The sequence below is a fragment of the Anastrepha obliqua genome, chromosome 3 (assembly GCF_027943255.1).
Source record: "Anastrepha obliqua isolate idAnaObli1 chromosome 3, idAnaObli1_1.0, whole genome shotgun sequence".
In the NCBI taxonomy this organism is placed as follows: Eukaryota; Metazoa; Arthropoda; class Insecta; order Diptera; family Tephritidae; genus Anastrepha; species Anastrepha obliqua.
The window spans coordinates 81,053,158-81,079,176 of record NC_072894.1 but is presented as its reverse complement, the minus strand read 5'-3'; the positions used below and the strand labels follow the sequence as shown (position 1 = coordinate 81,079,176).

Below are 26,019 nucleotides of genomic sequence, written 5' to 3'. Positions count from 1 at the left end.
TATTTACCAGAAAACGCTGCTATTTACCAGAAAATATAAACCTCCACCCTTTCGACTTCTCAAATTAAACAACCACATTCTCCAGCTTTCATTGGAAGTTAGGTATCTTGGAGTGATACTTGACTCCAAACACCCTTTGGGAGCTACACATTGAAAATCGGGTAAAGAAAGCCAATATAGCCTTCTATTCCTGTAAATCTATGATCGGTAAAAAATGGGAACTTAAGCCACAGGTCATACGTGGATATGCAACGTAGTAGTTATGCCCATTTTGGCGTAGGATGCCTGGTTTTGTGGGAAGCTCTTCGGAAGGGCTATAATATCACTAAACTGGGGAGGGTGCAAAGCACTGCATTTATTGGAATCACAGGAGCATGTAAAACTTGAACAAGTAAAACTTGCCTCAACTTGCCCGTTTTACACTTGCTTCCCATCGACTTTTACGTTATTTCCATTGCAGTTCGGCCTCTGGAGGCAATCTCTCAAGGGGCATGGTAGCATTTTCGGGCAGTTAACACCGTATTTCTCCGAACTTCGAACATATCTCTCTCTCCGCAAACTATAGTTTGAGAGTCGTGCTAAGGCAATGTTTCCAAATAGGCTGGATTGGATCGAGGGGAAAATCTGCACCGAAGCTTGCACTTCTGTCTTCACTTCGAAGATGGAATCTGGAGTCGAAGCAGGGGTCTTCTCTAAACTGAGTTAAAATTAATAGAGTTGTGTTTTAAAAAAAAAAAACATAAAATCTTAAAACTCGCATGCCGGGTATTTGCTAGCTCTTCATATTTATAGATACATACTTATATATATTTATAATTGGCGTTATTCTCTTTTTTTCAGTTTAAACTGGTACTACCGCAATTGCTCGTTATTATTAGCCATCAAATAAAACACTGGGCGCTCCAATTAAAGTCAAAATGTAAGTATAATTTTCAATTGAACCATTAAAGAATATCGGTTTTAAGGAGTTACGAGTAGTGAGAATAAAAAAAAAATTGGATTTTTTTTTTTGCGTTTTCTTAAAGCATTATATCTTAACATATTAAACATATTTTTTGAAAAGTTGAAGTGAATCCGACTAATATTTTTCGAGTTATTCAACAATTAACAAAGGGCGTTTGGGGGCTCCGGAGCTTGATAGCAAAACTTTAAATGCCTTTTTCTCAAAACTATGTTTTTTGAACTGGTGATCACTGTAACTTAATAAACGCTTGGTAGATTTCAATAAAATTTATACTGCTTTTGAAAAACATAAAACACTCGTGCCTGATCGAATGATTTTTTTATTTTTTATTTGATATTTTTCAAACAATTAATTGTCGGTTTCTTTCTCGAAAATCTGAACAATATTTCCAGAGGTCACCATATTGTTAATTTTGCAAACAAGAGCTTCGATCAGGTACAAGATTATCTGTTAATAAAACTAATTTCTCTTGTCCGAATGATTTTAAATGAATCCCCAAAGACTTTGATTTTTAATGAATCCGGCAAGGGATTTCTCGAAACACGGGCTCCACACAAACAGCGATAACTTTTGCAATTATTATTATTATTTTTTTTTTTTTTGATATTTCGCTAAAGTCAGGTCGAAACATTATGTTTTAATTCTATATTTATATTTAATTTTTGTAAAATGAAGCAATTGCTAGCAAAAAAAATTATTGAAAGTCATAAGTTTTTCGGGCCTCTGACTGCCCCTAACCCGTTAACTCAGTTTTATGTAGGCTTGTATACATGCTATGAGCAAACACACTTAACACTTTGTTCCGCGGCTTCATTGCAACAGTTTAGCCACCAGTGACTGACACTACATGACTACTTTTATCTTTTTATTTTGCGCAAAAATGCATCGAAATAAATAAAAGATTTTATATTCTTAAATAGCCTATTAAATAAAACCTAAAAATATATAAGGTTGTCAAAAAGTCTTGCGGTATTTTTATTGAATTTTCAATTGTTCATAAAATTGGTTATAATAATGCGATTTAAGTCAAATATGCGCCGTTTTGTTCGATGATGAGTTCCCAACGAGATGCCAACTTCATAATACCCCTCTTATAGAAGCTCGCTTCCCCATTGTCAAAAAACTCGGAGAGCCAATTTTCACAGGACTCTTTTGAGGACAACTTCCGACTACCAAGCTCGTTCGCCATGGACAGAAATAGGTGGTAATCACTTGACGCGAGATCAGGACTATACGGTGGATGCAAAAGAACCTCCCATCCGAGCTCCCGGAGCTTCTGGCGCGTCAGCAAAGATGTGTGTGGCCTGGCGTTGTCCTGATGAAAGACAATTCGGCCTCTGTTGATCAAAGATGGCCTCTTCTGCATGAGTGCTGCATTCAAGCGGTCCATTTGTTGGCAGTACAGGTCCGAATTGAGCGTTTGGCCATAGGGGAGCAGCTCATAGTGGATGATTCCCTGCCAATCCCACCAAACACACAGAAGAACCTTCCTGGCCGTCAATCCAGGCTTGGCCACCGTCTGGGCAGCTTCAACGCTTTTCGACCACGACCGTTTGCGCATCACGTTGTCGTAAGTGACCCACTTTTCATCACCAGTCACCATCCGCTTCAAAAACGGGTCGATTTTGTTGCGATTCAGAAGCGATTCGCATGCATCCATACGGGCAAAAATGTTCTTTTCCGTCAAGTCGTGTGGCACCCATAAATCGAGCTTCTTTTTGAATCCAAGCTTCTTCAAATGGTTTATAACGGTTTGATGACTCATGCCAGGCTCTTGGCCGATGCTACGGCTGCTACTATGCCGGTCTCTTTCGATCAATTCAGCGATTTTATCGCAATTTTTGACGACAGGCTTTCCGGACCGTGGCGCATCTCGATCACCTCTGCACCAGAACGAAAACGTTGAAACCATCGTTGTGCGATGGAAATGGAAACTGTATCGGGTCCATAAACTGCACAAATTTTATTGGCAGCATGAGATGCATTTTTGCCTTTATCGTAGTAGTACTGTAAAATATGCCGTATTTTCTCTTTATTTCGCTCCATGTTTGCGACGCTATAACTCACGAACGACTAAAAGCAAACAACAATTAATCAAACACGTGTTAGCACGTGAAAAGAGCTTTCCAAAAAGCTCTAGCGTGAACCGATGCGACGAATACAACTAGAACTACGCGCATGCAAAGACAAGCTTGCGGAAATGCCGCAAGACTTTTTTGACAACCTTATATATTTTTTTTTGGCATCATTTTTGATATCAAGAAACACACTAGAGCGATTACATGCCAAGTTATGCATTATCATACATTTTTCTGAACATTTATTCAATTATAGACTATATACAAGCAGTAGACTTAAAAAATTAAAAAACAAAACAACTTTTAATTTTCGGATTTATTCGATTCTGAAACTTTTGGTGGAGTTCTATGAAGCGAAATGCCTTCGGTTATTTTTAACAATTTTATTATTATTTTTTTTTACTTGTTCAAAAAAAATTGTTTAAGAACAATTTTAATATCTTTCTATTAATTCTTATTCTATTAAGCCATTGTTGAAAATTACATTATATTTTTTATTTATATTATTTTTCTGTTTAAAATTTTAGGGACAAAATTGTTGTTGGTCTTTAATTGTCAAAGTTTGTATAAGTTACTCTGCGCTGTAAGTCTGCATTTATAAATTTTGACAATATAGTGACCAAAAAGGAAAAAAAATGCTATCTGTTTAATGTGTCTTGACTCATCCCCGTTTTTTTTTTCTTAGTTCAATCATTAGCAGCTGAGACTATTGTAAGTAATCTATGGAAGATTCGTAGCGGGGCCCCCATAACTTTTTTGTAGAAAAATATATTCTCATATATACGGGAAAAAAATGCAAAATACAGTGTATCTGCTTTCTAAAGTGCGTGGATACGCTTCGATCGATTTGCAAATGAACGTAGTATATGAATTTATATGCTAGCGCTTCGCAATATTTTGAATTGATTTTTCACTATAAATGTACATATCCTATATTATATGAAATGTATATCTACTATAAGTATATCTATCCAAACTATTTATGATAACGCCGTGCTCAAATGTACATGGGTTAAAAAAGCGCACTTAATAATATAAAGGGTCTTTCGAAAGTCACACCTAGATGTCAGTAGTGAATAATTCCGGTACATTTGATTTAAGTCATCTTTGAAATTTGTCAAGTAGACAGATGTACATACACAATAAAACAAAAATTTGTAATTAAATTATTTATTATTATTATTATTTTTTTTATTGCATCCCAAAAAAGGATTGTTTTACATTAATTGGCGACAGCTTAGCTGCAAGCCAATAATTTATAACAGGTACACAATATTACAATTAAATATATATATAAATATTATACAAAATAGTTAACAAATTTACTAACAAGAAAAACGTTTACTGTAAAAAGTTTCAGACTACCATATATGACAAGAATTGAGTAAAGCTGCTTTCTGCATGTCGAAAATTAAATATTCTGAGAGTTGAAAAGTTTTGACGTTGTCTGCTAAGTTTTTATGCACTAGTCCGTGGGCTGAGATGATAATTGGTAGTATGTGCACCTTCCTTAGCTTCCACTGGCGTTTGACATCAATGCCTAAGTCAGAATATTTGAATATTTTTTCTGCATATGTTTTTTGCATGTTTCTGTTTAGAGGAACAGCAATATCAACTATATAACCAGTCGCTTGAGATTTATCAATAAGGAAAATATCTGGCCTATTGTGGTCTCTTGTGGCATTTGTTAAAATTGTTCGGTCGTAATATAGAAGGTAGTTGGAGTCTTCTTGAACAGGTTCTGGGGTGTATCTGAAGTACGGTATTTTGCTTGGATTGAAGTTGTACATCTGCGTCAGTTTTAGATGGATTATTTTCGCGATGTCATTATGTCGCTTCAGGTACATAGAGTTTGCCAATGTGGTGCATCCCTCTAGCACGTGGTCTAATGTCTCACTTCGACTATTGCATCTTCGACATCTGTCTGCAGCGGCATTTGCATCTCGCATTACGTATTTAATGTAATTTCTCGTTGGAATCACACCATCTTGTATGGCGAAAATGGTACCCTCCGTTTCGGCAAATATCGACCTGTTGGTAAGCCATAAGTGCGACAATTTTTGGTCGACATGTGGGATCAGCAAGTCTTTTCGATATACGCCGTGGACAGCCATTTCAGACCATCTTTGGGTTTTTACATCTATTGTGGTTGATTCATTCGAAGTGGGGTGTAATTATCATCCGCAGCACTTGCAGCCTTGTGCAGATCGGATTGGGAGCACTTATGTTGGAAGTATGCTCTTATGTTCAAGATAAGTTTGTCATGCAGTGCTCCAACATCAATCTGTCCTCTGCCTCCCGCTTTTCTAGGTAGCATCATTCGAACGACAGAGCTTTTTGGGTGACGTGACTTGTATTTAGTCATAATTGTACGTATTATTCGTTGTAGATTTTCTATTTCAGTAGATGACCATTTTACAATTCCGATTTTTTTTATTATTATTATTATCTAAATCATTGAAACTTATATTATTTGCTCGATTTTTAAAAACAAAGTATCGCTAAATTAGTGATTTTTTTGGTGAAAATAATCATTCGAATGAGCCGAAGGTTCATGAAAAAAGTTCCAGAAACTGGTTCTGTCGAGAATAGGAAAAGGACTGCTGTAACGCAAAGGGTTGTTGAGCAACCTTCAATATCGATATATCGACCCTTTCAACAATTGAGCATTCATTAATGGACTGTTTGACTGATTTTACCCAAAGATTTGTATTTTCACAATTCAACTACAACAATTCAGCAGACGCAAGAATTGAAGCCAACTGATTATTATCAACTCAGAAATTTCGTGAATTGTTCAAAGATGATGTCAGTTTTCCATGCAAAATCATTTTTAGTGATGAAGCCCAATTCACACTAGATGGAAAATCGAGATAGAGATGGAAATGGAATGGAAAGAAGAATCCGCCCTAGTAATAGCGCGAAATTATATATACATATATATATATAATTGGCGCGTAGACCTTTTTGGGTGTTTGTCCGAGCTCCTCCTTCTATTAGTGATGTGCGTCTTGATGTTGTTCCACAAATGGAGGGACCTACAGTTTCAAGCCGACTCCGAACGTCAGATATTTTTATGAGGAGCTTTTTCATGGCAGAAATACACTCGGAGGTTTGCCATGGCCTGCCGAGGGGCGACCGCTATTAGAAAAAACTTTTTCTTAATTTTAGTGTTTCACCGAGATTCGAACCGACGTTCTCTCTGTGAATTCCGAATGGTAGTCACGCACCAACCCATTCGGCTACGGCAGCGTAGAAAATCAGAAATTACATCCACTAAAATGTCCATCCACTGTTCGGTGTGGTTTTTGGTCTGATGAACTAATTGGCCCGTTTTTCCTTGAAGATGAAAATGGAAGAGCTGTTACTATCAATGGGCATCGCTATAGACAACTGACTGAAGATTTTTTGTTCCCTAATTTTGAAGGAATAGACATAGACGATATTTATTTTGAACAGGATAGAGCCGCAAGTAAGATGGATAAAGATTGCATTATTATGATCTGAGATGCAAGGTCCTTTTTTTTGTTGTTTTTTTTTGTTTGTATGCGGATCTGGGAGATGGAATCTTCTAAAGATACATATGATCCGACTCATACGTATATCTGATTCACATGCGATAATCCCCCGGCTCTTTTTTAACTAAGTTTAGTAGAGGCTACGGACTAAACCACTCCATCGCCCCGCTGTTCTACTTTTTTCCACTCGGTATAGCCAGTTAAGATGGGGGGGGGGGTGTGTTTGTTTACTCATTTTGTGTGCGTTCAGTATCACCATGTCTTAGCCTTCGCACAATTATTGAAGCTACGCTACAACCATAGTTCCTCATTTCTTCAGATTCTAGCATATATTGGTACTAGGCTAGCAGCTGTCATGCTCTCGCCGATATTTGAGCGCCACATCAAATCTAGAACATTCCAAGAGGGCATGCTCAGGAGTTTCATATTTTCCTTGGCAGTATCGGCAAAATGGGGAGTCTGTGTGCTTGTATTTGTGCAAATACTGTCTGAAATAGCCATACCCAGTTAAAAACCGTGTCAGCATGAAATTAACGTTTCCATGTATTCTCCGGATCCATTTCTGTATGTCGGGGATCATAGTGAAAGTGGTTCTTCCCTTCCCACAATCGTTCCATTTGGTCTGCCAATTTCGCAGAGCGATATCATCGATCCTCTATAGGGCGCCCCTTATCGATCGACTAATATCACGTAAAGGTAACACAAACTGGCAACCTAGGCCAACTCTCTGAACTCTATACTATAATGTGTGAGCGAAGCCTTGAAATTTTTAATTCTCGTAAGACAGCCTGTAGACGAGCTCTTGATGGGCATTTAAATGTTGTCATTTTTCACATACAATTTTTAAGCGCCGTATTTTGGATAAAAATATAAAAATAGCGAAACCTGAAAGAATCTACATTTTTACATTTTTTATCATAACATCTAGGCGAATCTTTTGAAAGACCCTTTATAATGCGGGGTCGCTGAATACTCATACCGTACTCATTGCTCCATTTTTCGCGCACTTAAAGTTGCTGAAGTGCACCAAAAGAAACTCGTTTGCCTGCAGCTATCGCCATCAGTCAGCTGAAAAATAATTGCGTACTTCTAATAGCGTCGATGCATAAATTTTTGCGCATTTTGTCTAACAATAATAATGCAATTCAGCGCCAGACACTAGATAATTTGTGTCGAAAATGAGTTTATGTTTTTCATCGGGTTTCCTTCTCAAAGCGTTATAATTTCATATTTAAACCCCAACTATAAAAATGTGGCACAACTTTCTTCTATTATTACTTCAATTTTTTGTCATACTTTTATTCAGAAATATGCAACAAGGCATGCTCTGGAATATTTTGTTTACTTTGCTTTCAATTAAAACCCCGCCAGTATTTGCCTGTTTCCTCTACTTATGTGCAGGCATACAAAGCCGCATTTTAAGTACTTTTTCATCTCTTTTCACTTGGCAGCCAACTTCATTCTTATTCAAATTTTCAAAGACTTACTTGATTCTCTACCACTTTCCGCATTTCCTAGTTGTTAAATAGTTGTTGTAGCAGTTGTTGAAGCGCTTTCCCGCATCTTAATGCTCTCCATCACTTTTGTCTTTCACTTTTGGCTTTTGGTGCTTACTGCTTGGCATGAAAAATGATTATTTTGTCGCTCATTATATACAATCTCAATTAGTAGTTAACACTTCCGCCAGACAGGCCTTCTTGCGCCAACCTCGCTCATACTGAGTACTGGTTCATTTAAATTAATTTTTACTTACACTTTTTGATTGAAAAGATAACCACAATCACTTTATTTTATTTTATTTTTTGTGTTCGTCGCTTCCTCTGGTGTAGTATGTGTGTGTTGATATATACGGTAATGCTACATCTACCCAATTTTAACTAAAGTATTCGTTACATAAAATTTTCTCATTCCCACTCCCTGTGATTTTCGTCTATAGTACTTTTCCTTTAAGACTCTTGAGTACTGCAGTATTTAATTATTTCCACCACAACTATTACGCTGCAATGCTGCTACCCTGTGGGAATTTATCTAACTTTAAGTTTATTTGAAATGCAATAAATATTTCTCACTTAGTTGTCACTGATACTTCCACTACCTTACTTGCTTTTAAATAACTACTTTTGTATGGGTATGGCTCCAAAAAAATTCAGATTCTTTTCAGTTAAGTTAGTTCTAGTAACTGTAAAGTTAGCCTATAGAGAACTTAACATCTACTTTTGGTGCTACTAATTCTTATATAACTTCAAGCTGCTGATGAAGCTCATCAGGTGTGTGATACCTAAGCCTGATATGTCCGCAGGTGTAGCAACAAAGATGACTGAAACTCATCCCAGTGAGAACGGAGAGAAACTCAGCCCAGAAAGAGCTGGAGTTAATTTAAAGTATAAGCGCCTGAATACCTAACAAGCAATGCTCACACAATTCGAGAACTGCGTCTTTGTTAGCCTTTGAAGTTCTCTCGGGCACCTTCGACTTAGCCATGACCAGAAGGATCACGCAATTTTACATTTTTTTGCACTAACCCAACGCTCACTTAATTAACGTGAAGCCCACCTTTCCAGGAGTACACAGGTTTTCAGGAGAACCAGCACTAGCACTAGCTAGCTCATCCGTGCAGCATATTCCCGCAATCTCGCTGGACCAGGTACCTAAATGAGTCTAATATCGTAGTATTCGGATGCGATCGAGAAAAAAGTCAGGCATGGTCCCAACTAATTTCGCGCACATTAACAATGAGCGCAAGGCCCAAATTGCCGCTTGGTTGTCAGGGTAAGATTTTACCTCTGTGACTGACAGTAGTTACATAAGTAAGCTGCAAATCAACTGCTTAATTGATTGCGACTACCTACGCGTGGAGAACACTGCAGTGTTCCGGTAGCCTGGATTAGAGAATACTCCTCCACCAACCCTTCCATCCAACTTCGAGCTATACATAAGCATGTCTGTCTCTGAAATTTTCACCCTGCTCACTCCTCCCTTTGAAGGAATATGAATAGGAAAAGTGCAGCTCGGACCCAACAGAGGTGTGCATTAATCACTCACCATGGCGATGCACTCAAAGTTTCTAAGGATAATGCAGTGTTCGTAGCATAACTCTAACTTGTAACCCGGACTCCTCAATCGGAGCACATTCAGCATTAAGCGCTAAAGTAGGAGTGGTCCGAAGCGACCTACTAATTTCAATGAGGATAGAACTTTGGATTCTATTTAGCGTCTTAACTGAGGTCATCCTCTCCAGCGAATTTCACCAAATTAAAGCTCCATACAAATACCAATTTTTTCTTTAAAGTGCTTGTTATAAAGGGTTGTTGATATAGAGCTTTCATATAGGTATATTTATATACAAGTATATTATAAATTTTTACATATTAGGCTGGGTGTTTAATGTTGGTGGTTGGGTTGGGTGACTTAATAATGATATAATACTTATATATTTTATATTTTGGTCCAGATAGAATGGCTTACGCATTGTTCGAATATAGATTGATAAATAGTAGCTATCATCTGCAAATTTGATTGCTTTGCACCGTTTCGAAATGGTGCAATTTACTATTTACTATTGGGTACTGCTATATTTTCTCACCAACCACTTTTACGCTAAGTTGTTATTTTTTTTTTTACATGCTTTTCTATGTGCCTCATCCACTCTGTCGCCATTTGCGCCCTGCCAAAGCGACTTTTCCACATTTTTGCTTTAGTAATTAAATATTTTTGCTGTTATTTTTCATCTTTGTTATTGTTCTCGTTCTATTTTTAGTTAACAGTACCCATTAAAATAAGTAATAACTAAAGTGCATAATTCGTCTGTTACACTCACCCATCCATCACTTGCGATGCACTTTACTATTTGTACCATTTCGTTAATCTTTCCTTTAATCTTTTCTAGTTTTTTTCTTCTTATTATTTAAAGGCATTCATTATTACTTCCGCGTAGATTTACAACACAATACGGGAAGCGATTCTTCTATTTTTGGAAAAGTAAGCTTGTAACTTGAGCGAATTGCGAGTAGTTGGGAATATCCTTAAGTATCCTTAGTAAATCAGTTTTCCTTGAATTCAATACACATTTTATGCCAACTTTTAATGAGTACTTCAATGCATATAGCAATGAACAGAGATATAGCTTATTTATAGTGTCCTCTACACGAGTTGCTATTTCTTAGAAGATTAACAGATATTCGTACATATTTTTATGCCAATGTTATGCTGTGGATCGCTTTTCTCTAGCATCAGACAATAAGCCCAGTTAACTTTTTTAATGAGTTGTTCTTACCATGTTGCACTCAAAGTCAATAGGCAGTTACAATAATTAGTTAAGATAATTAAAGCTAATTTTTTCTGTAAATTCTTGTTTATTCTAACTAAATATTATAATGATTGTTGAACATGAAAATGGGAAGAAGACCCTATGTCTCACTCGAAAAGAAAAACATTATTGAGACCTTTACAAAACAAACAAAATTTGCAGAAACAATGAGTTGCTCACGCAAAGTGGTATACAATGTTTTCAAATGTATTAGTAAAGACAAAGATTTTTGTAAAAAATAAAGTTCGAAAGAAACCTAAGCGGAAGCCTACAATACACCAGGACAAGATCATCGTTAAGAAAATAAGCGCGTCACTTTTAGGTCCTCCCGAAGGATAACCTTGGAAATAAATGAAGAATATAGCCCGAATATACGACGTTGGCAATGATTTCCCAAAACAAAAAAACAGAGCTGAGTGATGGGAAGCTATTTATGTAGTTGACTTTAGACTAACCAAAGAGTAAGATATCTGTGATACGATATCTGAAGAAGCTAAAGCCTTCGTTTACCCAACCACTATATTCTTTCCGCTTTTCTGCTCCGCCTTTACTGTGCGGCTTCCTATTACTATTTACTCTGTCCAGAAAGTTGCTATTAAATCTTTGCAAACAAATGGTCCTACCTCAAAGGTTGAAATCAAACGTAGCTATCGCAATACAGCTCAAACGTAAAATGAGCTTTTGGCAATGGGAGAACCAAGAAGGAAAAGTGCGGTAAGGTTAGTAGACTCTTAGTAAACTCTACCTAAAATATAGCAAGCTATCACCTTCTAGTAAGTCTTAGCTCGTTTTCCAGAAGAGGCAAAGCTGATGGGCTGCTAACCGAGCTGTCCAATAACAAGCCAAGTTTTGTGTAAAGCCGATGAAAAAAGAAACGTGTGGCTAATGACTAACTTGCTAGTTGACATATTAATAGGATTATCTTTGATGAATAGACACGGTAACAGTATAGGTTTCCCATTCTAGCATTTCTCGCGCAGGTGAAGAGACAAGAAGGAGAATAAGAGTGCTGAAAATATTACATTTTGTTCATTTTGTGTTCAACAATGAAAATTCGAATCAGAAAATAAAATTCCATATTAAGTAGCAATGCAAATTAAGTAATCGTAGCTGAATGAATTGATGTGTGGCTACCATTCGGAACTGCACAGGTTCGAAGCTCCGTTCATGATACACCAATTTATAGAAAAAGTTTTTTCTAGTAACGGTCGCCCCTCCGCAGACATGGGCAATGGTTTCTCTGCAATAAAAAAGCTTCTCTAAAATAAACATCTACCGTTTTGAAGCATCGTAAAACTGTGGATCCCTCTATTTATGAAAATATATACATCAAGACGCACACCACAAATCGGAGGAGGAGCCCGACCAAATACCCAATAAGGGCTGTAAGCGCCAATTATATATACTTATATATGTAAATGAAGCTTTTCCTTGACTGAAATGTGCTCTGTAGAAAAAGTTATTTCTATCATTTGATGCTGCACGTCCTATGTGACTCTTCAACCTAGTGGACAGCAGATGAATATACATTAAAATATATTTATAATTACAACTATACTTGTACATTTGTTTGGGCACAACATAGGTACCCATATTTCACCTTAGCCCCACTTACAAACACGTTGGAAGTCAGCGCGATGAAGTTATAAAACTCAAAAGTACATATTTACATTACATAAATATATAGCATGTGGAACTTTGGTACAGCACTTTGCATCCCCGACCGCCGCTCTAGCAAATAATAGTAATAATATGTAAATATTTCAAATACAAAATTAATGCAACCAAATGACTTTTGATATTTGTGCTCCGTAAGTGTATGAGAAAACGCAGATATATTTCAATTAAAACATTAAAAAAAACTTTTTTCGAATTGACTAACGTGTATCTTATTTATAAGTAAAGCGTGCTCATTTCTATACATACTTATGTGTACATATTTTTCCTTTAAAATCACCCAAATTTTACATCAAAACCAATGTGATAGGATAAACAATGGCGTATACGTAACTTTGAGAATGTAGTAGAGTATGTAGGGAAATCGACAGAAAATTCATTTCGATATCAACAACACCTTCAAGGCTATTAACTTTTTTCATTTGACGTCGACGTGATTAACCCACATTTCATTCCCAATCAGCATACGCATCAGAAATGGGTCGAATTTGTTGCGACTCTGCAAGTATTCATATATGGAAATTCGGTCGATACGGGGGGTTGTGCAATATTTAGCTTCGGATCAATTGAAGAAGTACTTACATGATGGGGGGGCTTCTGGTTGAGATATCAGAATGTATTTTCTCTTTGCTAAATGGCGAAGCTTAAAATTTTTTTTTAAATCAAAATCATGCCGAAATCGTATTCTGTCGAAATGAAAATGGTCGAGAAAAAATGCAAAATGTCAATAATTTTGAAACATTTACCATATTTTGAAAACGTTTTAAAATTTACCTTCGAGGATTTTCGATTTTAGTGATTTTCTTAAAAATCTCAAATTAATACACTGAATTGTATGCAAAATTCGATAAATATTTACAATAAATAAACTAACTACGATTAAATTATGATAAAATTTTATACAAATATTGGGCTTGACTTCGAATATAAATTTAGATATATTCAGTGAAAAGAAAAAGTGCATACTTTGAAATTTACAAAAAGTTTTATTTCATATATGTTTTGGCATTCATCCAGAGACACGCTTTTCACTAACTTCTGATAAAAATGATCATTTTCTGAATTGTTTTTACTGAAAAAAGTTTATTTGAAAAACATGTATAAAATTCAATAAAATTGGCCAACCTCAAAAATAAGTACCAAAAACCCTTAAGGTATAAGTATTTTCTAAGGAATATTTTTCATAAACTCAACCAAATTAAGCAATAAGCAGTTGGCTAGGAGTAAATTGAGTACATCTTCTTTACATGAGCTAAACCCAAAAAGGCACTAACCAAGTATTACTGACATTTAAAGCTATCACCTGCAGTTGGTTGCACTCAATACCGAGTTTGGCTTTCTCACAGTGGTCTATTTACCTTCACTTACATATGTGTGTATGTATGTATGTATGTACAATGCATGATGCAACGCAAACAGAGATAAAATATCCTGGATATTTGCTGTTAATTTTCCATTATCTTGATTTGGATGCCATAGTCACTTTAGATTCCCTTCTGTATTTACTATTTTTGTATTTGGACTGCACTCGCTTTGTATTGCCGACCACGTTCATTTGTGGTTCCATTACATGTGAATTTTTTACTTTGCATATGAAACTTGTGAATTTGTACTTTTAACGCGTTTGGTGGGAAACGATAAATAATTTACAATACAATATCATCCATTCTCATTAGTATGTGCTCGTTTTTTTGTATGTTTTTGTTTTCACATTTCCAATTTCTGTTATAGTTAGTTTTAGGCGCTGGCAACAATACGAGATGTGTTCAAAAAGTATCGCAAATTTTGTGTTTTTTTTTTCAAAAATTATTTATTTATTCATTAGTATCTATTTTGTCCCTTTCAAAGTAATCCCCATGAGATATAATGCACTTGTGCCAACGTTTTTTCCAATCTTCGAAGCTCTTCAAAAAATCGTTTTTTTATCTTGTTCAGCTGCTCCTTCGATGCCGTCTTTATCTCGACAATCGTAGCGTCCTTTCATCGGCCTCTTCAGTTCCGGAAACAATAAAAAGTTAAAGGGGGCCAGATCTGGGAAATACGGTGACTGTGGCATTATTAGTGTGTTGTTTTTGGCCAAATAATCGTTATCGTGATGCAAGAGCCAATTTGTGTTCTTCCACAAATCCGGGCGTTTCTGGCGGATTGCTTCACGCAAATCACACATAACTTGTAGGTAATACTCCTTATTGACCGTTTTACCCAGTGGCAAGAACTCATGATGCACAACGCCCTTGCAATCGAAGAAAACGTAACCATAACCATAAACCCACGATTCGTCTCCAGTTATAACCCTCTGGAGCAAATTTGGGTCATCGCGGACAGAGTCCAACATCTCATTAGCAATGTTCATGCGATGCTGCTTTTGGTCGAAATTGAGCAGTTTTGCTTTGATCCAAAGTAGCTTCTCCGTATGACACAGTGCACATTCGGAATGCATCCGCGCACTTAATTTCGTTTTTCAAACAAAATTTGATACAGTTTCTTTCATCCATCTTTTTGAATAGGTAGACGAAGACGAGCCGAAACACGTGGAAGCAAAGCAGCTGTCAACAATTAACTGAACACTCAAAATTGCTGAACTCTTCGGCATGAGTGAGAGACATGAGTACCAACATATCGCCACAAAAACATTGAAATTCGAATATACGTAACCTGCGAAAATTCAAAATTCGCTATACTTTTTGAGCACACCTCGTATATACAGATATTATATAAATACATATGCAGGTATAGATGCAGATCCCGAAGCAGATGCAAATGCATACATATGTGATATAAATGCAGATATAAAGACAGATGCTTATCATAATTCGATTTATTAGTCAAATCAGTTTGTGTTCCGGCAAAACCCTTCCACTTTACTAGTAATTCACCTACATCGAGTAATAAAAACACCAAAAACAAGCGGCATAAGTCTTTAAATGTTTCCCATATTTTAAATGCTTTACGCGCAACCTGCTTCACCCCTTCATATTTGACATTTAACGCTAATAGTTTTTGTTAATTTATTCCTTTTTAATATCTGTGCATTCGTACGTACTCGTACACAACAGCTATTTCTTTTATTGCTTTTTAAAAATCTGAATGCGTTTTGGGAATTACGAGAAATATTTTTGTTTTATCTCCTACCCTGTAGTCCTCTAAACCTTCGAATTCACAGAGATAGATAAGCACGTATATACATATACACTCAGACGTCCCCAAAAGTGTGCTTCATGGTTTATTTGATTTTGCTTTTTAATTAATAAATTGCTTTGCATTCTGGAAGCGTAAAAATAACAATAAAAGTCAGATTTTAGCAACGGTACAAAGAAATTAAAAATGTATATAGGAAAAATGGTTTGACAATTTGAGAGTGTTGCCAACTACTGCAACGGTGGAAGAAATGCAAAACGGTTTTAGAGGAATAAATAAATACATATTTTATTGCTTTTCTCTGGATTATTTAAAACTCGAGTGTAAATATTCAACATTGAAGACGAAAATAACATTTTTTCATTATCTACGAAAATTAAAGTTTTTTTGCAATATTGGTTTCTATAAAACGTTTCGTCATATTCATGTATCGACAAAACCTCGATGTAATGAAATATGAAAAATTTTCGGGAAAATACGTGCATAGCTTGTTAGCTACATATGTGAATATTTTCGTATGTAGATTATTTAGATTTATAGAGATTTGAGATAACAGAATTTTTATTGGTGTAATAGAGGCTTTAGAGAATTTCTAAAAATAATTGCGCTCTATAAAAGCTTTAAATGCTAAAGAGTCTTCCTTATTTTTATTAAGTATTTTTTTTTTTGAGAACTTCACCTACTGTGCGTTACAGCAAAAAGTATGTTATACAATTTTTTTCGTTTCGTTAATATGAAGTTTGTTTCATCGAGGTCTAACTGTTTCAGAAGCACTAACTTAATTGAAGAGTACTGAATCTGTGTTTTCAAGTCGTCCTATTTTCTTCAATTCGCAGCTGCTCCCTTCTTATCAAACGCACCTAAAAGCGGCCTTGGGCAACGAAAGTGGCCTAGTATTGAAAGCAAAAATAAAAGGATATCAATTTTTAATGCGATTATTATTTTTTGTTTTTGTTTGTTTACAAGAATCTCCTCTTATACAGGGTGGCTGATGAATTTTGCTACATTAAGAAACTCAAATAACTTTTTTTTAGTGTATGGAATTCATTTATTATTTTTTTTCAAGATGAAGGCCATTAATGTTTATTAAATGTAGCTTAACTAGTTTTAAAAATAATTGAATTTAAATGCCCCCCCATGCTCGTTGACACAAGTGCGGCATCTTAGTAAAAAGTTGTTCATTGCTGCTTTGAGAGTTGCGACAGGGATAGCCGCAATTGTTGCCCGAATGGATTGTTTTAGTTCATCCAAATTTGTTGGCTTTGTTTTATAAACTTCTTGTTTACATAAACCGCACAAGAAAAAGTCAGGTGCAGTAAGGTCAGGCGACCTGGGGGCCAACGAAATTCGGAGTTTCTTGAAATCAGTTTATTGGGAAATTTTCGTCGCAACTCTGTCATAACAGTCTGGGCTATGTGAGACGTTGCCCCATCTTGTTGAAACCACACAGAGTTGAAAGGAATTCTCTTTCGGCGTAGTTCTGGATAGAAAAATTCTTTCAGCATTTTCAAATAACGGTCTCCAGTAACCGTAACGGTGTGACCATTTTCTTCAAAAAATAACACCACACTGTCACGCGAAGAGGATGCAATTCCGTCTCGTGGAGTATCTGTGGGTTAGAAGTACTCCATATTCGACAATTTTGTTTGTTCACATTGCCGTTTAAATCGAAATTGGCCTCATCAGACATGAAAAGGCAGTTTAACATGTTTTGGTCTTCTTCCACCATTTGCAGGATCTTCTGGCAAAATTCCAAGCGAATCGGCAAGTCTGCTGCATTCAGTTTGTTAACCATTTGAATTTTGTAGGGAAATAAGTCTAAATCTTTGTGCATTATTGTTTGCAAAGACTGTCGGCTGACACCAAGTTGAGCAGATAAGCTTCTTGTTGAAACCCTTGGATTGCTTTGTATAGCTGCAGCTACAGCAGCGATCGTTTCCTCCGTCCGAACTGGTGGGTTTCGATGATAAGGCCTTCTTGCGACTGTTCCTTGCTCAGCAAAATTATTCACCAGTCTCATTATGGTCCACCTGCTCGGGGGATCGCCGCCAAACATCCGCCTGTACTCGCTCTGTACCAAAACTACGGACTCCACTGCGTGATAGCGGCGGACTATCCAAATTCTTGTTTGCGTGTCCCAGTTATCCATTTTAATAAATTTTAAAGATCAATCTGCAAATTAAAAAAAAAATGGAACAGATAACTTAAAAAGAAAAAAAGTTATTCAATTTTTTTTTTTGGTAGCGGCTTTCATCAGCCACCCTGTACTTACTTCCACCAACGGTGATACAAAAATTTGATATATTTTCTGAAAATTGCTCTACTTGGCTTCTTCTTTTGATGAAAAACACTTCTCACTAAGGAACTAAGCCTTTATAATTCAAAATGATGTTTAAATTATGGAATTGCATTCTAGATATCTAAACCAAAATAAAAAATGATTATTATTAGTCAATATCAATATTAAGAATTTCGCTCTAAGGAATAAGATACTTTCAAAAAGCACCTCCTTTAAAAAATACAGAAAATTTTAACAAGAAATTTTAACAGCAACTCGATGTCTAGAAATTCTGCAACAAAATGTCAGAATTCTGATTCAACAGATTTTCAGTGAATTCAATGAATGTTAAATTTCTGATTTATGAGATTTTCAATGAATTCAGTGAACGTTATTCCACAATATTCGAATAATAAAAGCTCAGTTTATTAGCGGAAAGCATTTTTCGCCAAAAGAGATGTTTCTTGATTTGCTTGTTCCGAGAATTTGGCAACTCTGTTAGAATATTGTTATCACAAATACATATTTACAAACAATTGCATTTTTTCCTTCGGTAATACGAATATTCCCTTATGTGTATGTGGATTTGTTTGTAGTCCTGTTAACATTTTTACTTAGCTTGAACATAATACATGCATACATACATACATATGTACCAGCAATGCAAATAGTTAAAAGCAAATGGGAAAAGGTAAAATATGAGAGGGAAGAAATATACCTCTTGAAAGCTACAGCTGAGTGTTCATATTGCCAATACTTTCTCTTGAGAATTGTTGATTGGAAATGCTATGCCAGCCCAACCACTTCTGAAGCTTATATGTATATGTGTGTATATGAGTATGTACATGCATTTGTAGGCTTTGCGCATAATATGGGGTGACCATGATAGGCAGTAAAACGCACAACTAGTCAGAAAAAAACTAGTTTGCAACTAGACTTTTCTGACTGAAGTCGAACTACTCCGAAAAATACCAAATTTGTGCCGATAAAAAACGATTTATACATACTTACTTGTTCTTTATTCAAAGTCAACCTTTTAATTCACTTTAATTTAGGTATGTGATACACCATGAAGTATGCAATTGATTATATCCTCGCTTCGCTAACAAAAATAAATCCCTATTTTCGGAAAAAAAAGGTTTTTTATACTTGAAATTTACTTTTGATAACGTCTAATAAAAAAAATGTTTATATTTAATCTAATGATACCAATTTTGAAATATTCATGTATATATTAATATTTAGAAAATGTAAGAGTAATATTATTCATCGATTGGCCACTAGGTGACATCACCCGCTACAGGCAATGGTTTAGGCCGCTATAACCACAGATGAGCGCTCTCCAATCGTTTTCATTAAGCCTGGCGTCAACGTTTGCGGAAAATGCGAAATATTACCGGAAAAGTATTCTGGAGGTTGCTTTGAAGCCGTTGGCAGATAAACATTTCGGTGGCAGAACTCTGCGCCGTCTCACAAAGCACGAGCAAACCAAGAAAGGCTAAAAAACAACGTTCCGAACTTCATAACGTCCACACAATGATTTTCAAATTCACCAGACGTGAATCCGATGGGTTATTCCCTTTAAGTCATTTTGGAGAGCAACGTCCGAACTAAAAAATTCACAAGTCTTGAAGCGCTGAAAAAAGCCATTGCCCGCGTGTGGGCCAAAATACCTGCAAGTCACATTCAGGCAGCTTGCAATTCGTTTCTGGATCGTCTCAAGGCCATAGGCAAGGCAAAAGGTGATCATATCGAGCAAAAGTAAATTGATTCTTAATTTTGGATTATTTTCACACATTTCCTACTTTGAATGAAATAAAAGTAATTTTCCTAACTAAATTTATGACCTTTTTAATTGGTTACACTTCGAATGCCGAACCCTGTACTTAGAACTTGTTTATGTATGTGAACACTCAAGAGGTATACGATGTGCCATACTTCGAAAAAGGGTCAAAGAGTAGCGCAGCAATTAGCTTTATGTGTTGCTTTAAAGCAAAAACGAAATCTTAAAATTTTGTCAAATATCGACCCATGAGTTTAATCTAAAATGACTTGAATACATAACTCAGCATCAAACTGACACTTTTTCATAGCAGAAATGCACTCGGAGGTTTGCCATTTCCTGCCGAGGATGATTGCTATTATAAAAAGCATTTTCTATCACTCTGATGTTTCATACACGTAGATTCTAACCTCCGCACTCTATTGAACCAGAACTCTATTGAAGAATTTAACTATTATTTTGGAAAATAAGATCAAGTTGTCCCAAGAAAATGTTAAGCAGAAAATTTTACTAGATGTGACGGAAGACGAAATGCATTAAAGTAAGCCTTCATTTTTAGGTTTGTGGGCAAGCACATGAAGCACATCAATCACATCAGAGGTTGCAGTGCATTATGTCCCAATATTAATAAACATAAGTGTGTAAGAAAGCTTTGTCCAAGCTAACGTATACACATTTGGTACTCATAAATACACTCATTAAAAGCATGATCATTAGGGAAGATTGGTTTGTACGGAAAACAATGTTTTTACTTATATATATATATATATATAGGTATGTGTATACTTGGCGCGTACACCCTTTCTGGATGTTTGACCGAGCTCCTCCTCCTATTTGTGGCATGCGTCTTGATGTTCCACAAATGGAGGGACCTACAGTTTAAGCCGACCTGAATGGCAGATATTTTTATGAGGAGCTTTTTCATGGCAGAAATACACTCGGAGGTTTGCCATTGCCTGCCAAGGGCCGACCGCTATTAGACGAATTGTTTTCTTAATTTTGGTGTTTCAACGAGATTCGAACCTACGTTCTCTACGTTGTTCTTAGAGATATCCTCTTTTATACTAATTTTCGTTTCTTTGTATGAAGTAAATTTATAATGACCAAAAGGTTTTAATAAAAAAATTACTAAGGAGTTAAGAGCAGTAATTAGGCAGAGTAAATTGCATACTGAGGATAAAGATAGAATGGTTCCGCTTTATGCAAGGATCTTCCACTTTCCGCCATCATTCAAATACCTAGGATGATAGATTACAAGGTCTGGCCGTTCGAGGCAAAATTGTGAGAGTGACTTCGGCTGCCACCTCATCGGGGTCTCGGTTGCACTCGTCTCACTCGAATTCTTACGCTCTTCCACGCAGCCGTTATATCGTTAGACAGACGTTAACAAACTATAATGACGGAAACGTACCTGGACAACGTTTATTTTCAACAAGACGGTGCTACGTGCCACACAAGCAACGAAACGATTGATCTTTTACGGGAAAAGTTTCCGGACCGTGTTATCTCTCGAAGAGGTAATCACAATTGACCACCGAGATCTTGTGATTTAACACCTTGTGACTTTTTTCTTTGGGGCCACGTGAAAGAGAAGGTCTACGCCAACAGTCCAGGGTGGATTCAAGACCTCAAAGATGGAATTGGTGAGGCTACTGAGGACATAGGGCAGCCACTTTGCAATTCGGTTATGGAAAATTTCATGAAAAGGATATTGTCCTGTAAGCGTGGTCGTGGTGGCCATTTGCCTGATGGTATTTTCCATTATTAACGGCATACCTTCCTCTTTATAATGAAATAAGCATCCGATCATTTATATTAAAGAATAGCATTTTTCTTTGCATATCAAAATAACACTTCTTATTGGAAAACCTTTTATTAGATCAGATTCGAAAAATATAACATATTAAGAAGTTGTAATTTCGAATTACAAGATTCCACTTATTTAGGCATCGACATTAACACCACCTTAAATCCCAACAAAGAACATTTTTTGTCCACAAGTCGTAATTTTTTTTTTTAAACAATTGAGAAGTAAAGTCCTCTCTAAATTATTCCCCATGACATGAAGACAGGTACGTGGATAGACGTCCCTATCGAAACGCATCCTGAGCCTACCGTTAAATAAGTTAGGCGCTGATAATTGGTGACTACACCGCACATAGGGGACTTTTCGACCAATTTATATCAAGACACACCCTTGAGTTGGGGTATTTTTATGAAGAGTTCCGAAAAACTTTAAAAACAAAATGTATTCAAATTGAGTTTGGAAATGTTTTATTTTAGTTCTAATAAATGGTAATGCATCAGAACAAATTTCCAAACCTCTTTAAAGACTTGAGCCATCCCCTAACTACTAAAACTTAAAAACTAATTTTTATCAAAAAAAAAAATAAATTATATATACGTTTTTGGGGTTGCTCAATCCGAATTCGTTGTCTGTGGGTTCTTGCGGGGTCAAATTGAAGGTCAGTTCAAAGTCAAACATAGACTACTTACCAGTAAAACTAAAAAAAATGTTATTTCTTATCCGTTTGCCAGATACCTCTGCGGGTAATAATCAGAAACGCAGCCATGTTGGCCTTGATTTATCTTAAGACAAACGTTTCACAAAAAAAATATTGAGGAATGAAAATGCAATTCATTTACTGATATAACATTATATATAAATATGTTTAATTTAATTTGCGAATTGTATACATAACTTTTAATATATTACTAGTAAACTGCTACAACATCCAATTAGGCAAATTTATTATCTGCAATTTCTCACTTACAATTACTAAATTATAAATATCTATAAAATGTATTATCTATTAGAGCTGTTGTTAAATATTTCATATAGAAACAAAAATTCAAGCTTTATTAAGATTTGTTAAATATTCATGCATACATGCATATGTATGTGTAAAAGCGTAGCCTAACAATCTACCACCGGCTTTATTATTACTATTTTGCTTTCCTTTTTGCGGCTAAAAGCACCATATCTATTTCATTTCCAATCAATTAAATTTATATAATAAACGATAGTCCTTCATATTCATGGCAAAATATCAAGAGTATCTTAGATTTTAAAATCCATTTATTATACAGGGCAGAATTAGGTTTTAAATTTAAAGTTTCTCCCTGAGCTATGACCGGCGGCGGGCCACGTTAGCTTCGTGCGGGTTATTTGGTTGCGATGTCACAGTGGACATTCATTTGCATTAATACACACACATAGTTCCCGCAAGGTGACGCCGAACCGCAAACGGATAATCCATTTAGGTGACATGTCATGGCCACGTAAGTCATTCAATCTTAGACTGCATTAGATTATTTATGAGATTTGCCCTTCAACCTCATGGTCTTTTGTGCCCTCTACTCGTCATATTACCTCATACACCAACCCAGTTCCCTTATTAAACTCAGAATGAAGCTGGGTTGGATTGAGCATATATTCCTTTATTCTGGCCTGTGAGAATGACCGTGAGCATTCTCAGTTTACCCTTGGGGAGGGGTATGCGTTTTCCAAATCTCTTTTGCCCGTACCCTCCTAGTAGGGTAGCGCCATAGTTTGGTGCCAGCAAACCTCCCTTAGCGCTAGCTCTTCACTCCTAAGCTTTGCCTTGATGGTGTGTTGTCTCATAGTAAAGAAAGATTCGGGTCTCATTAAAGGCGAGGCCGCAGCCTTAAAAACAAGAAACAACAGAACATGTTCTATTCGTCTACCTAACAGTGGCACCACGCAGACTAACTTAATTAGAAAGCCGAAAATCGAACCTCCTGATCGAAAATTAGCCTGCAGCATTTTTAGGATTCATTATTAGCCTAAAACTGTTTGAGTAGGCTATATGGCTGCACATTATATCCTTTCAGGTCGCAGTGCACAAATAGCCATTAAAAAAGATAAACAACCATTCTGAGCTGTAAGGCTTAGTTAAAATTTTATTGATGATTTTTATTAATTGGCATACCCTTTAAATGAAAATAGAACAAAACTCGATCCCTCGAATGAAATGTGAAACAAAATGTGTTTTTAATAACTTATGCAGTCGGATTTATCAAATCTAGTATGAGTATTTTAGGCATATATCAAATTAATCAGAAATGGATAAAAAAGTCCTTAAGTATTGAGGATGAATTTCTTGGAAAGAATGTATATTTAATATACGTATACATATATATATATATATGTATTATACATATATATAGAATATTATAAATCAAAATTATTCATAAATATACATATGAATCAATATAAATACGTACATACATATACATACATATATCCATACATAAATATATTTAAGCATACATTCACATATGCAAACATGCAAATATACTCGTATATTTGCACAAATATTTCAATAGTGCATAAATGCATCTCATGCCAAGCAAACCATTTCACATGACGAATGAAAATGTTTTCAAGAAAATCTCCGCCCCCGCTTAAGTAATGTTAAATGACATATTTTTCCATAGGGTGTCTCATTAAGACTAAGTATTTTGAAATGTGAAAATAAAGCGCATGGCTTATTTAAAAAATTCCAGAGATTATGCATGAACACAATAGGCCATAAATGGCCAGTCCGTTATATTGCTTCATTTTAACGAAATTAATATACTTTTCACAGCGTTAAAGAGCATGATTAATTAGTCATGGAATTTCATCGCTCAAAATCGAGCAGTTTTGTTTATTTATGCCTTGAAGCAGAAATGAAACTCAAACGGAGCCGAGAAGACTAAACACTGTATTCAGCGCACGGAGCAGAGCACTCATTTTAATAATGAATTTTAAGAATTCTTCAATGCTAAGACTAAATACATAACCAACCATTTCTTGCGTTTAAATAAATATGTGCCTAAGTATAACTAAGTAAGCATAAGGTTTTGAATCAAACCACTTTTTCAACCGAAACTTGTATCTGTTATCTAAGAAAACTGTAACACATTCCAACTTTCACTTCGCAGGTATGACTATTTCCCAGGAATAAATTTCACACTTATTTACTATTATAGCGTTAAAGCAGAAACTCCATAAAGGCTTGGCACCTGCTAAAGGTCATAAAGAGATGCAATTCCTTTCGTATAATCCAGGTATTTAAAAATGCTCAGGCTAGTTAAAGTTACGTATACGCCGTGTAGCTCTCAAGAAATACAGCCAAAAAGGTACAGTTCAAAGTGTTTTTTCCCCCAACTAAAGCTACTGAAATGTGAAGCTCGTATCGCTTACAACAAAGTAACGACTCTAACCATTTATTTAAGGAGCTTTACGTGAAAGGATGATCACATTTCGTATGTGAGTACGTATAAATGTATCAACGGGTATTTTGTAAATGCAAATGCATGGCACATAATTTTCCTATGAAACGCTGCATTTTAATGAAAATTGCTATTAAATGCAAATTGCAAGTGCATTTATTGTTTTTTGTTTTACTTTTTCGAATGGGTAATTGAGGTAATTTGAGCGATAATTGCTGACCGCATTAAGAATGCAATTAAAGTTGTTATAAACATAACATCGTGTACAGTGATCAACAAAAGCGTGCACGAATTTTTGTATATATTTATATATACTTATATATACCAATTATATTTTTCCGCGAAAACATTCCTCCAATTCTAAAGTCCCGCTGAAATGATTTTTACCCAAAATATGACGAGTAAAAAAATAGAACTTCTATACAATTGGAGTCTGAATTTTTGGCAGTTGTAAGTGACGTGAATTAAGTGTTTTAAATAAAGTTGAAAAAAATGGAAAAATTAATAAAGGTTATTAAAAAATGCAGAAGAAATTTATCGAATAGTAACAGTAAAATAATTGTGAGTTGGATCAAGAGATGCCGGCTCAAACACATTCGTGAAGAAACAAACATAGTTTCCCATGCCGATTTACCATTAAAAATGTGCAAAAGGGTGAAAACAAAAAAAAAGGCATTTGTACCAAATTTGAGTAATTTTGCTTCATTTGTAATTTGAATTGTATCTACCTACATATTTTGGATAGAGTAGCTTTTGCACCCAGTTTCATTGAAATATATTCATTTTCGTTCGAGTAATTGTGCGTATGGACAGTCATATCTACATCGACTCCTCTCATCCTTCTGAGCCTTTTGGTATATGTACATTCGTATATATGTATATATTTAGAACAACAACCATGAACAAAATTAATATACCCTTGTGGTATTATGGCGGCCCACAATGTGACCGCTGAGGTATCCCAGCGTTTGCTATTACTGACGATTTAATGATGCCCATTTTTACAAAAATCCTTCTTTCTGTTAAAAAATTATGG

At 35.7% G+C, this 26,019-nt stretch overlaps 1 protein-coding gene across 1 annotated transcript in view; it reads left to right on the top strand.

The window, feature by feature from the left end:
* Positions 1-840: 840 nt before the first annotated feature.
* LOC129242909 (uncharacterized) overlaps positions 841-26,019 on the top strand; it is an 85,218-nt gene continuing 60,039 nt past the window's right edge. The window contains exon 1 of the mRNA XM_054879834.1: positions 841-919. The gene's annotated coding sequence lies outside the window, so the exon portion shown is untranslated. The remainder of the gene's footprint in view (positions 920-26,019) is intronic.